Below are 13023 nucleotides of genomic sequence, written 5' to 3'. Positions count from 1 at the left end.
GAGCGGCGGGAAGGTTCCTCGTAGTGCGTTGGTGGTATAGTGGTTAGCATAGCTGCCTTCCAAGCAGTTGACCCGGGTTCGATTCCCGGCCAACGCAGCACCCGTTTTTTTTTTTTTTCCTTTGTACTTTTTTAGTTTTTCCCCATAAATTTCACAACCGACCCAGAACGCCTCTTGCATGGAAATCGGCCTCACTCGGCGGCGTTTTGCCCATCCGTGCCCTGGCGGCCAGCAGCCGAGGGCCGTTATTTCTGCCGTGAAACCGTGAGGCTCTGAGATGTCGGGAGGAGGCAAATAAAGCCGGGAGAGAGAAAGGAGAATAAAATAAAATTTTAAAATGAAGAAGAAAAAAATATGTACGTGAAGTATAAAACGAAGTGTTTCCGCCCGGGATCGAACCGGGGACCTTTCGCGTGTGAGGCGAACGTGATAACCGCTACACTACGGAAACCCGCCTGGTGGGGCTCTTCCCGCAGCCGCCCATGTTGGGCTCCAGGCAGCGCCTCTGGGGGCTCCCCCCCGACCCCCAACCCCAAACGGCTGCGCCTCACAGCGAGCCCCAAAAGCCAAACCGCCCCCAAATAAAAAGAAACACCTGTCAGGATTCAGTGTGATTAGAGTTAATGAGTAATTAGTGCCCGCAGAGCCCCGCTGTGCTCAAAAGGTGTCAAAGCAGGGTGTGCCGCTGGGTCTGGCAGCGTTTTGGTGCTGTTCACCTCAGAAGGGCAGCCCCACAAGAAGCGTGCTGGCTGCCACATGGGGCACAAAAAGCCTCTCCCCACAGCAGTGCAGCCAAGCCTCACGCCCTGCTCCTCGCCGCAGGGACCCCAGCAGTGCCCCAGTGCCCTCCTGGGGGGCCCCCAAAACCAGGCTGCGGCCTCCAGGCCCACCATGGCCTCAGCCCGCCAGTCAAGACCCCACACTGGGCACCAAGGGCGCGAGTGGGGCCCTTTGGAAGGAGCAGCTCCTCTGCTGAGGCAGCTGCCACCAGATGTCGGTAGAATAGTGGCAACGGGGAGCGGAGCTCCCTGCCAGGCAGGGAGGGCGAGGACAGCTGGAGGACGACAGGCTGGGGGGGTGCTGAGTAAAAGGACAGACCCTTGGGGTCCCCCAGCTGCTGGGGACGTTTCCTTCCCTTCAAGTGAAGCTTCTGTAGTGCACAGCGGGCCAGGCTCTGTGCCCATCACCTGTGTCTCTCTAAGCTGTGCACGAGGATTGCACAGAGCAGGGCGATGTGACACCGGCAGCCACAGGGTAATGGCTTTCCCATCCCCAAAGCTTTGGGTAAAGTCCCTGTTGCCAGCCCCACATGGTTCTAGGAATGCACCGGTTCCCCATCCTCATCTTTATCTTAATGCAATGTTAGTAACACTCGCACACTCCTATGGCAATTTTTTTTTTTTTTTCATAAAACCTCAGCTCTCGGAATTGGGCGGCAATCAGAGAATTCATTTTTTCCTGTTTTGTTTTCTCTGCTGAAGTGTGTTTTCTGGTCTGCTGGCTGCAGAGAAAAGCTTAGAGGAGAGGAATGAATCATAAATACGGAAGAAATAAATGAACCTCAGAGCTACTTTTAATTTTACGATTTTGTGGCTAATCTCTTGATTTGGGGCCAAAAGGGACAGAGAGGAGGTTGTCACACGTCTTTTAACTCCAGGACTTGGTGGTGTTTTATTCTTATTTGACTGGCAGTGAGGATTAGAACATTACATTAAAGTCTATAACAAACCTGAACCCTTGGGACTTGTATGCTGCACATTGCTGTTTAATATCCCGGTATTGCACTCTTTTTGCCTGTAGCTGGTAGAGCCCGCAGGAGAGGACTCTGGTAGCAACCTTCGCACTGCGCATCACCTGAGCGTGCTGGGGGCAAACCTGATCAATACGTGAGGGCAAAGTCCTCTCCCTAGAGCAGAAGCAAGCGAATCTGTAGCGAACCAAAACATCAGTGAAATGATTCAAATGCTTTGGGTTTTGTTTCCTTCCACAGATCTCCCTTCCAGTCAGGCGATCAGTAGAGAAAGGAGAGGAACAGACCAAACAGCCCCAGGGAGGAAGCTCTTGGAAGGTACCTGTGGGAGGCAGGAATTAGACAAAAGACATTGCGCTGCCATATTAGCTCCCAAACCTGTACTGTACTCGTCCCTCGTTAAGGCAGCGTTAGACTCCAGTAGCCCTGAGACAAACAGCGTGGATGGGTCCTGGGCTTTGGATCCTCCTTGCCTGTGCAATTGTGGCTTTGAGGGTCCAGACAAAGGTCCCTCTTCATGCTGGTTTCCATTTGCTGGAATAGCTCCTGGGGATGTTCCTCACTTTGTTTACAAAGCTCTGTTGTTGGTGACTGCTCAAACTTTGCCCAGGAGGACAAAGAGGCCGGCAGCATTTCAGTCTCCCCTGCAGCCCCTGACCTATCCCACTTCCTCTGTTCCCAAGACTTACAACCCCTGTAGCACGGCTCGTGTATGAGAGCCCCCTCTGCCTCTCCTCCCCTCCCCAAGGGCAGTCTCCAGAGCTCTAGGAAAGACTGCCACATAAATACGCAGGGACAAAAAAAAAAAAGAAAGCAGGGGGGTTATTTGGAGGTGAAGGATGGATATTCTCTACCATTATCACCCGCATCTGCCCTTTCTGAACAAGGGAACCCTCCCCCAGCTAGCCTTTTCACCAGTGCGCTGAACGTGGCCATGCTCTGCTTTGTTTGTCTGACATGCTGCAATGCCTGCAGAGTCCCATTCTCCCCTCTTCCTCCCTCTGCTCTCTAAACAGCCTGCGTGGCTGTTAGAAGAGAGGGGAGCTCAGAGCACCATCAAGCAGGAGAGCTGACAATCAGGGCTGGGAGACAACACTGCCTGCACAATACCCCCCCAATTAGGCATTCATTTGTGCTACCTCTGAAATGGGGAGCACAGCCCTTGTGCTGGGAGATAAAACAAGAACGGCTTCAATAGCACTGATTTAAATTAGGTCAGGCTAGCTTTTGTGTGGCAGGGACCACACAATAGCAGTCACACGACTGTGGAGGGGAGCAGCATAAAGGAAAAGAGGCCAAGCAAGTGGCACAGATGCTGGGAGCTGATGGGTGCTGGGAGATGAGGGGTGTCTGGATGTGCGAGTGATAGCAGGGGGGCAGGAACCGCAACCAGCGCAGGGTGCTGAGACATAAAAGGGGGCACACGGGCAGCAGGGAACAGAGAGGTCAAATACTGGCTCTGCAGAAACAAAATATTAGTTTGTTCTGCTGCACCAAGGGGCATGTGAGCACAGGCATCTGCGTCCTGTGGAAATTGGTCTTTAATTATAACTGATTATGGGGCTGAGGGGTGACAATGATGTTGAGCCGTAGCATCCTCCTCCTGAGCACTAGTGCAACCCCAGTCGATCATACAGGGTGGAAGGGGGACAGAAACTCCCTCTGGTGCCGTTGTTGTAAGGGACAGACTTCTTATACCTCAGGCCCAGAGACACTGTTCTTCCTAATGCAAAAAGAAAAAAAAAAAAGCAATGGGATGGTAATTTTTCTGGAGCATGCAGCAAGTCAGAGGCGTATGTACGATGAAGCCCCAGAGTCCTGGGTTGCAGTCCACAACGTTGACTAGGTTTTGCAATTTCATTCCCTCATAAATTCATTGAAAGTCCACACCCAACATGAATACCTGGTGTGCTATGAAATCCTACCCTGTCTTTTATCGCCTGGTGTGTTGGTGGAAAACTCAGCAACTCCTTCAAAATGATCTCTTAACCCGGGTTCTCAAAGACATCCGAGAGGAGTCCTGGAGGTGGTTGCCGAGGAAAATACAAGCACTGGAGGCTAGACCCAGTTCTCACCCCAGTATCATTAATATTAGTACTGCTGTTACTACAATAGTTATGCAGATGTTCATGTTTATCTGGCAGTGGGAGAACATGAGAGCAGCATGCTTGCTGTAGCGATAACAATGTGCTCAGAGCTATCAATAAGAGCCTGATCTTTTCAGGCCAGGCTGAGCAAGCTGTTGTCATGATCTAAATGAGTTTATCCTGCTATATCCATATGCAAAGGAAGGTCAGGTAAGTTTAAAAGCAAGAGTTCAGCCCTGTAAGTCACCCAGGCAGAAACCTCTTTTGCTGAATTGTCTTTTGTGAGCCAGGTTAGAGTGCCACAGGTAACACTTCGCTAGGGTTGGTCAAAGAACTGCTAATGGGAGCAAATATGGGTGTGGAACAGTTGAAAGACATAATCAAATGTTTAATACGGTGTTCTCTGGCCTTTTTGAATCAAGGGACACCTTGATATTCCTTGGCACTTGTAAATAAAGGTTGTAAACAAAGACAAAACTTATCACACTAGCAAAATGTTTATTGTGTCACAAAGTCATAATTTTCTTGCTCGAATTACAAGCATTTTAATTTCAGCAGCTGGTAATAAAAAGAGAGCCAATGAACTGACTGTGTGTGCCAGCCAGTGCCAAATGGAGACAACTAGGTTAAACTTTGAATTAGCAGTTATTCTTATTCCCCTTAATTTGTTTGTCCACATATTAATGACTTCAGAAACCACACCAAACAACACTTATAGGCATTCTGTGGGCCATCTTCTGCCCCCCAGTGTCCTGTGCAGTTCCCAGGCTGATTTGGGCATACAGCTTTCCACATGCATACACAGACAGTCCCAATGCTCAGTAGCCAGAAGCTGATACTGGAAAGATACAGACTAAAAATAAGTCGTCCTTTTTCAACAGTAAGTGTAATTAAGCACCGAAATAGTGCCTGTTGTAGGGAGGTGGCCCCGAAGGCATCAAGCCAAAATGAGACATGTTGCTAAAAGGTATGTTCGCATTCAGCCAGATGGCCAGAGCTTGATGCGAAGCATCAAGTGAAATTATCTACCCCGTTTATGTAGGAAGCCAGTCTGGAGCAACCATAATAGCCCTAATTTCTCTCAATACATAAATATATGGTTGCTAGTTTTCACTGCTTTGCTCCTATGCTATTTGGCGTATTTTTAGCCTTTTAGTTGCGAGAACACATCAAAGTCCCACTTTGTTTTGCATTTTGTGTTACTTTCTAAAGCTCCTATCCACACTGAGTGAAGGTGCCCAGATACCAAAAGCAGTTTAACTGCGGTAGCACAAAAATCTCTATTAGCTGATTACTTCTGCTGCCTTACCCTGCTTACTTGCTGCTGCCTCTCCGTGCACACGGTGGAACACAGAGATAGAAGAGGTGAGACTCCAGCTCTTACAGAAAACTTAGAGGTGTGATCCCTATGGGCTTTAAACAAGACATAAAAATTATATCGAATCATTTTAATAGTACACACATTCATATAAATAAATAAATCAGATCCACACAGTTAGCTATCTATAGCTAGAGATCTCTATTCTCAAGCATATGATGCAGTCTGTGATGTTTGTGAGTTGTGATTTTGTAACTCCTGATATTACTGGGATGGACTCTGTAACCTGAAATGCTCATTTGAGTCTTTCAGCTCGCCAGCAACCCAAAAGCCACTGCAGAAACAAATATGTTTTGCAGCAGGTTGGTTTATTCCCTGGATATTTACTTGCCGGTTTGGGTTGGGGTATTTTTTTTTAATTTGTTTTGTTTATTTCTTCTTTTATCAGCTCCAGCTGAGACAGAAGAGGGTGGGAGGAGGGTTTTGTTCCTCTGGAGATAACAGGAGGCTGTGTCTGTGCAGCCATGGTGACAAGATCCAGGGCGCTTTCTGGCTTCCAAGCAATTTGCTCCCCACCCCTGGCTCCCAAGTAAAAGTGGGGCAGAGAGAGAGAGGAGCTTTTGTTTCTCAAGTGCTTCAGCTGTTGCTACTAATTAAGCGAAGAGCCCTAGTGCCTTCCCACCTCCCAAGCTTAAGGAGGGTCTAGTTGGGGTGAAAGGAGAGTCAAGAGTCTGTGCTGCTGCTGCTTCTCTGCACCCTGCTCTCACTACAGGGCTCTTTTCATCCTTTCTCTGCCTTGCTGGGTGACCTGTGGCCAACTCCACGCCTCAGATTCCCTGGCTGCAGCAGGGAAGAAATGAGAGAGACCAAGCTCAGCGTGAGGCCAGATGGAAACTACCACCCTGCTGCTCAAGGTGTTATTATCAGTTTAATGCAATATGTTCCCAGCTTCTCAGACATGCTGACTAGCAGCAGATTGCTCTTTCCTTCTCCAGACTTCCCTGGATGTCATTCCCTTCTCTCTCTGAAATGCCAGCTCCGTCCCCAGGCTCTAACAGCGTTACTGAAACCTCTCCAGTGTTGCCAGAATGTGCTGGAGGAGCCAGATGAACTGTCAATGAGTAGGTATCAGGCAAACGGCCTTTGCACGGGGCAGTTGCACTTTTTTGGACAAGGAGGGCAGAGTCAGTGGCTGCTGTGAGGGCTGCAGGGGAGCTACGTGGGCTCTGCCCAGTCTTGCAACAGGGACCACGCACCGTGCCAAAGCCTTGTGTGCACGTGGGAAGGACTGCAGGTATGAAAAGAATGTAGAGATGTAGAGAAAAAAAAAAAAAAGAATTTAGGGAGCAGGAATGCTGCAGGCATCCAACAGCCCGTGGAATCGAGGAGCTAGCCCTGGCTCGGTCCTGCAGGATGCCCAGTCCCCAAGGCCTGAGGTAGCAGCCAAGGGCTGTGGCTGCTCCCTGGGGCCTCTCCCCCCCTCACTGAGCTCACTTGGGTGTCTTCAGCCCAGGATCTCCCAGGGAGAAATTTGGGGCCTCGCTCAGGAACAGATGGTCTCCCTCTTGGGCCCCATCTGCCAGGCAACACTGGAGCAGTTGCTCTCTGCAGTGCTGAGCAGAATCTTGTTTACTTTCCCCTCGTGTCAGCAAGGTGATGTGTGGGGAAACCAAGCCCTGCTGTTGCCAGCCCCGATTTCCAGGAGCTGCAAGGTGCAAGAGCAAAACCCAAGAGACACCTCTGTGAGGGCCAGGCAACGTGGCATCCACCAGCACAGATCCAAGGTGGAGTCCGGCCAAGAAGAGGGCTGTAGTTGCAAGGGGGGCAGGATATTTGGGAAGCCATTGATCCACACGCAGGATAAAAACACGTGGACTAAAGGAGAAACCTGGAGTGAAGTTTCCCAAGGGGCATCCTGCTAGGAGCAACATGCACGTGAGCCTTGTCTGTGATGAACTGCTCAGTGCCCAGAGTGCTGAGAGACACGTGGTGCGTTTAGTGGAGGTCTTTGCCTCTGACTACACCTGGAGCCAAGTTCTGAGCATGTATTCATGGTTCCTGAATTGAAGAGGGGGGAAAAACAAGGCAGCGGCCTGCCTTCTAAGACCCAAGAGAGTGATTTTCAGGGTGTCTTGGTCACCTGGGCATCCTTGTGAGCTCAGCTCGCTGGGCCTCAGTGTATCTGGCCAGGCAGGCAGCTAGCAGCTGCTCTAGAAAAGTTCAGCCTTAATGCCCAGAAATGTCTGGTAGAAATTCTCATCAGCAGGGAAGTCAGGGCCTGAAATGACCCTCACTTTGAGGTCTCACCAGTTTTTAAAGACGAGGCTGGGTAGGCAGGAGGGGTTGGAAGGATGGACCGCTGCTTTGCAGCTGCTCCTTCCATCCATCCCAGCTCAGGGCACAAACATCGTCATCCATCAGGGCTGTGGGGAAGCGTCTCTAGACAGCATTAAGCACACACAAAAATAGCAAGCGAGACCAGCTCCTCCTCCAGCAGCACCAGCCAAAATTGCTGCAACACGGCTGATAAAGGAACTTCACTTATTCTTTTCCAGGTTCTGCTACCGGAGCCCAGGATCGAGGACTGCAGAGGATATCACAGGTCCGTGCGCGAGCGCATGTTTTCCAGAGACCTTGGCCCCAGAAGTCAGCCTGGTGAGGTCCTGCTCTCTTAGGTAGCCAGGTTAAGCAGTCAGTCCTCTAATGGTGCTTGACGAGCAGAGGGCACGGAGCATTACTTTATCCCCTCCCCTGAGGGTTCCCATCCGTAGAGGCTCCGGCGCAGGATGCTGCCTCTGTCAGCTCTGCAGTAATCAGCCCAGAGGCAGGAAGTGGAAACTTTCTGGTTGCAGCCACTTAGTTTCATTAGAAGCATCAAAAGAGAAAACAGGCCTCAGGTGGGGCAGTGAGAGGCAGAGACACGCAAGGGGCTGGGGAGAGGGGATTTGCAGCTCTATTTAACGTGTCACTTAGCAGGTAAGCCTCAGCTAAGAGCTGGAGAAAAGTGGTAGGAAAGAGGGGCAGAGGCAGCCTGAAGCTGGGGGCTGTCACTGACATCACTCAGAGCTGTCAGGAGATCATACAGCTCTGGAAAACCTGTTTATTATTTTTATTTTTTTCACAAAAACAGCAATAGGGCTGAGCAGAAATCCCACCCTGCTGCTCTAAGGCTTCCTCCCTGTCCCTCTTCTCCTCTGGAAGACTTTTGTCTTGATTTCTTTCCAAAAACCTTGTGCCCTGGGAATTGTGTCCCTTTCCCAGTGCTCTGCTCCAAGTCTTAATTATCCCTGTCACTGCAAAGAATTTCCCTAATGTTCAGCCTAAGTCTTCCTTGTTCACCACAACCATGACACTGTTCGGAGGTAGGATATTAAGGGCTGGAGTCGCTCCCATAATAACGTATTGATTTCAATGAAGCCAAGCTCAATGGGGAGGAGTCTGTCCAGCCTTGCTCCATCCCCCTTGTGCCCCAAGAGAACGTTTTGTGTTAGACTAAATGCCTCTGTAAGTGCCTCTCAGTTCTGTGCTCGTTGTGAGCCGTTCTGTGTAGACACATTGAAGCAGGCAGGGCGCAGGATCAGGCCGGTAATCACATTTCCTTTTGGCAGTAGGTATTTTATCAGCCTTGGTCTCCCTGGGCACTCTGAACCGCGTGGCTGTCTGGCTCTCCTGAGCAGATCTCATAGCCCAGGCAGGCAGGAGTTCTTCCACCAGGCGCAGCCCTCTCCCCCTTGCTTCCCATTTCATTAACGTCCTCTCCCAAGAGTGGAAATGAATTAAACCGCTCACCTCCTGAGCCCTATTTCCCTCCTTATACTTTTCCCTAAGCCACCTCCAATAAAGCAGCCTGTGCACACCAGTGGCAGTGGGACAGTTGTGCACATCTGGCAGGCACGTGGGGGTCACATCAGCAGGCACATCAGTCACTCACTGACCAGCAGCAGCATCTGGGATCTTGAAGCAGAGAAGATCCGTCATTTGGTGACCGTCTGTTGCAGTAATTTCTGCCCTACAACATCGGCAGAGTGGAATTCTGCATCCAGCTCCCCTCCCTCTGTGGCTACCAGCATCTTCATCTTTCTTTCCAGCTGGGAAAGGGGTCTCCTTGACAAGGAGGGGAGCACAGATATTAACAGGATGCCATGGGTCCTCGGGACTAACATTTGCATCTCTAGTTCTCACTGGCCAGATCCTTTTGCCTCTATATTTTCCTTTGTCCTGTAGGAAGGCGGGGATATACAGCCAGAGAGCAGCAGCTTTTTTTTTTTTTTTTTTGACAGGCAAAGCAGGAAAAAGTGACCCAAGAGCTGCCAGAGGAACGGATCCTAGATTCCCGAAGTCCCACTCATTAAAAAGTGTTGCCTCTTGTTTCTGTCTGTGCCTGCTTTGTGGACACAGATGTTACTTTATTCTCACATGGGTGAGCAGTTGTTTTTAAGTGAGCTCCTGTCCACAAGCCTTGCATCTTCCCATAACCAGCAGGGTTTGTTTGCCATCTTTGGAGATTCAGCAAAAATAATCGCGCTCGGAGACACCTGCAGCGTCCTTTAGCAAGCTCTGCCCTGAGCCAGAGAGGGGCTGGGACAGGGATCCCCGTCAGCCAGGAGATGGAGCAGCTTGCCTCCTCAGCAAGGTGCAAGCAAGGGAGAGAAAGCCTGGGCCCTTTGCAGGGTCCTTTTGTTTCACGAAGCAGACGTGGCTGCTCTTTTATGCCACTGTGTGCTTGAGGAGAAGGGAAAAGGTTCACAGATCTGTCTCAGGGATGGGATGGGATGGGGAGCCTTTTGTTTTCTTCAGAGGCCCTCAAGGAACATCTCATTGTAGCTGCTTGGAATTAAGTCTGCCTATCCCCTGTCTGATCACAGGCTCCTTGTGCTGGTGTTCAAGAGAAGCTTTCAGCTTCCTTTCTTCTGCCTGGGACAGTGGATGTGCTGGGTTGGAACTCACATCAGCAGCCAGGACCTGGACTGGCCTGGAGCCTCCAGGAAAGTTTCTCCACGTCTCCCCCCAGCAGCTGCTGGCTGACAGCTTTGTCCCACTCCCCAGTGCCTGTCCCTGTCCCACGAGGCTGAGGACCCCCCTATGTGCCCCATCGTCAGGAAGTGCTGCTCTGTCTGGGGCTACCTTGGAGCTGCTGGCACAACAAAGCTGTTTTGCTTTTGGCTGAGCGCTCAGCATCCGAGCTCTCATGTGGTTGGAGCCCATTTTTTTTGCAAGAATGAAAACAGTGGATTAATGAGCTGCTTGTGGCTAATGTGCAGGGTTTCTCAGAACTGGTGCTATTAGAGCCCAGCGTCATGTAGGAGGTAAATGGCAGCACATGGTGAATAAAGCAGTGATATAATAGGTTTAAGTAGTCCATTTCCCTTTGGAGTGTTACTGATAACATGCCCAAATGCATACAAGACCATTACCTTAATGAATAAGACCGCTCTCTGGCAGAGCACATACTGCAGCTCCTCACAAGGGGTTTATTTTTCATCATTTTCATCCAAAAAAAGCCTTGGGTGTTTGAGTTGGAGTGGGGTGCAGGGAGGGTAGAACAGAGACAGAGGGGAAGAGGAGAGCAGAAGAGAAGAAATATGGATGGGAGTAGAAAGGAAAGAGAAGGAGGGACATAAATAAATGCAGAGCAGGCACGTTATGCTGGGACCAGCATGGCCTCCAGGAAGCACAGTAAGAGGAACTGGTACGGTCACGCATGAACAATGATCAGACATTTGATTTTATGTATTGAAAGAGGCACAGCTTTGGAAGCGTTGTTGTCCACCGCCAGAAGTGAAGTGCTACGAAACACGCAGACACCAACGGGCTCACTGTTCCCCCCTTGGATGTATGATGGCCACGCGTTGCCATTTGCCTCTGGTTGTTCCAGCCAGCTCAGAATTAGCACATGCTGAATTAGTATCAGTGTGTGCTAATTCTACCCACACCAGGGGAGTTGCTCAGGACTTGGCCCCTGTGACTAGCATTATAAAATCCTGGTGCTCACTAAAGGACAGCAAGTTCTGGGCTAGCTAAGCGGCTCTCTGCTAGCTGGAGATGCTCCTCGTTGACATCACGGCACGGGAGAGCAGAATTTACCTCTACACCTTTCCTCATCCAGTTTACTTTTCTCCCGGGAAGGGTGCATAGAGCAGCATTGCCTGGAAATATCTGTTGAAAGCACGTTGGCCACATGTTTTCTGAATTTGCTTCTAACCAGTGCAGTGGGAGCTGAATTGGACTGTCCTGTTACACAGTAACGTGTACTCTTGTGCCAACTAAAGCCTTGTTTTCTCCACCTTCTTCTGGAATTTCTCTACAAAAGAGAAACTGGATTCAAATCCAGTGTCAAATGACTGTGAATTAACAGGAATTCACTGCACGAGGTGGGTTTCACAGAGGTGTAATTCTGTAAGAGTCTGTGCAGCGACAGCACCTAATCCATAGCAGAATAAACACCAGGAGAACCGTGAAGGACCTGTGTTCCTTAATGACTGATTATGAAGATCCCCCTGAAAGCCTAAAACATTTCTCAGCACATTTAGCAAGACGAACACGGTCTGGCTGACCTGCAGCAGAGGCGCCCCCGTCCCAGTGCACCAGTTCCAGCAGTGGCTGCAGGATGATGCTCAGCGCCGTGCGTGGGGATGGGGCATGCAAAGAAAAAGGCTTCTCCGAGCTGTAGTCCTGTAGCTTCCAGCAATCTACGAGGACTGCCTGGATGTTGCATCCAGACTATTAAGTTTAATCGCCGCTGATAGACCAAACCTCCATAAACTTGTCTAAAACCTTTTGAACCTATTTATACTTTCAGTCTCCACAATATCCTGTGGCAAATGAGCTTCAAAATTTAATTATGTGCTGTGTGAAAAAGCACTTCTTTTTGTTTGTTTTAAACTTGCTGCCTGGTAATTTCACTGGGGCACCAATGTCTTGTATGTTGAGAAACAGCATCTAAAATATCCGAGGGACACAGAATCCCAGATTTTATTGAAAGGCCATGTGATTCTGACTTCTAACTGTTAAAACCACTTCTGAAATGGAACATAGGTCCCACTTTTAATGCTTATGAAAATATTGCCTCCAGTGCTCTTGTTTGCTCTTCAGGCTGTTTTTACTTTTTTTTTTTTCTCTTTTTTTTTTTCTTTTAACCTCTGCTTACAAGCTGTTCTAGCCCCTGACAGATCCCGTTCTCAAGCTTCTTGTTTACTCAGTTAGCACGGGCTTTATTTTTTACAATGTTATCCTTTTAACTGCTTCGGCAGCCGAGAGCCCGTTGCTCAAGACACGAACACAAACTCAACCAAGGACAGGCAAGTTTGCCTGAATGACCTCTTTCTCCTCATTATATTTGCCATGGTCTCCATGTCACAAGTTCAAGTACACGCGCATGGGGTTTAATACAACACAGAGATAAAGGCAGAGGGATGGAGGCTTCCACTGTGGCACGAACGTACTCTGCTGCTGCCTGATTGTGCCTTTTGCAGACACCTCATTAAAAGCGTGTTCATTACACATAAACATGCCTTTGTACTTTCACGAGCACACATGCTCACCAACGTAATTTGAACGCGGTGGGGGACAGCTCACCCTGGCACAAGTATGTCTGATTCCTTACGCACGCTCGCACGGAGACCTTGACGATTTGAAGCAGTTGTTCATTTGTAGCCTGTCATCTCTACATGGAGTCGTACCTTCCTCCTGCTGTCGTTAACTTCCACTATCTCGTATGCTCTCCTCTTGCTTAAGCCTTTGAGTTTAGTCCAAATAACATTTCTTCTGCCTGATGCACCTCCTGTATCAAATGTTGGTATCAGCAGTTGTGCTGTGGCTTAAAAGTGAGTTCAGAGTCAGAGGAACCAGACCTTGTGAATCTTTCTCTT

The 13023-nt window shown here is 49.5% G+C and overlaps 2 non-coding genes across 2 annotated transcripts; one reads left to right on the top strand and one right to left on the bottom strand.

Moving 5' to 3' along the window:
• The first annotated feature begins 25 nt into the window (after positions 1 to 25).
• TRNAG-UCC lies at positions 26 to 97 on the top strand. Its single transcript has one exon. It is a non-coding gene; the product is annotated as a tRNA-Gly (tRNA).
• Positions 98 to 378: 281 nt separating this feature from the next.
• TRNAV-CAC lies at positions 379 to 451 on the bottom strand. The gene has a single exon. It is a non-coding gene; the product is annotated as a tRNA-Val (tRNA).
• Between the last annotated feature and the right edge of the window lie 12572 nt (positions 452 to 13023).

The sequence above is a fragment of the Aythya fuligula genome, chromosome 26 (genome assembly GCF_009819795.1).
Source record: "Aythya fuligula isolate bAytFul2 chromosome 26, bAytFul2.pri, whole genome shotgun sequence".
NCBI classification, from domain to species: Eukaryota; Metazoa; Chordata; class Aves; order Anseriformes; family Anatidae; genus Aythya; species Aythya fuligula.
The sequence above is the reverse complement of the archived record's forward strand: the minus strand, read 5'-3'. Positions and strand labels throughout refer to the sequence as shown.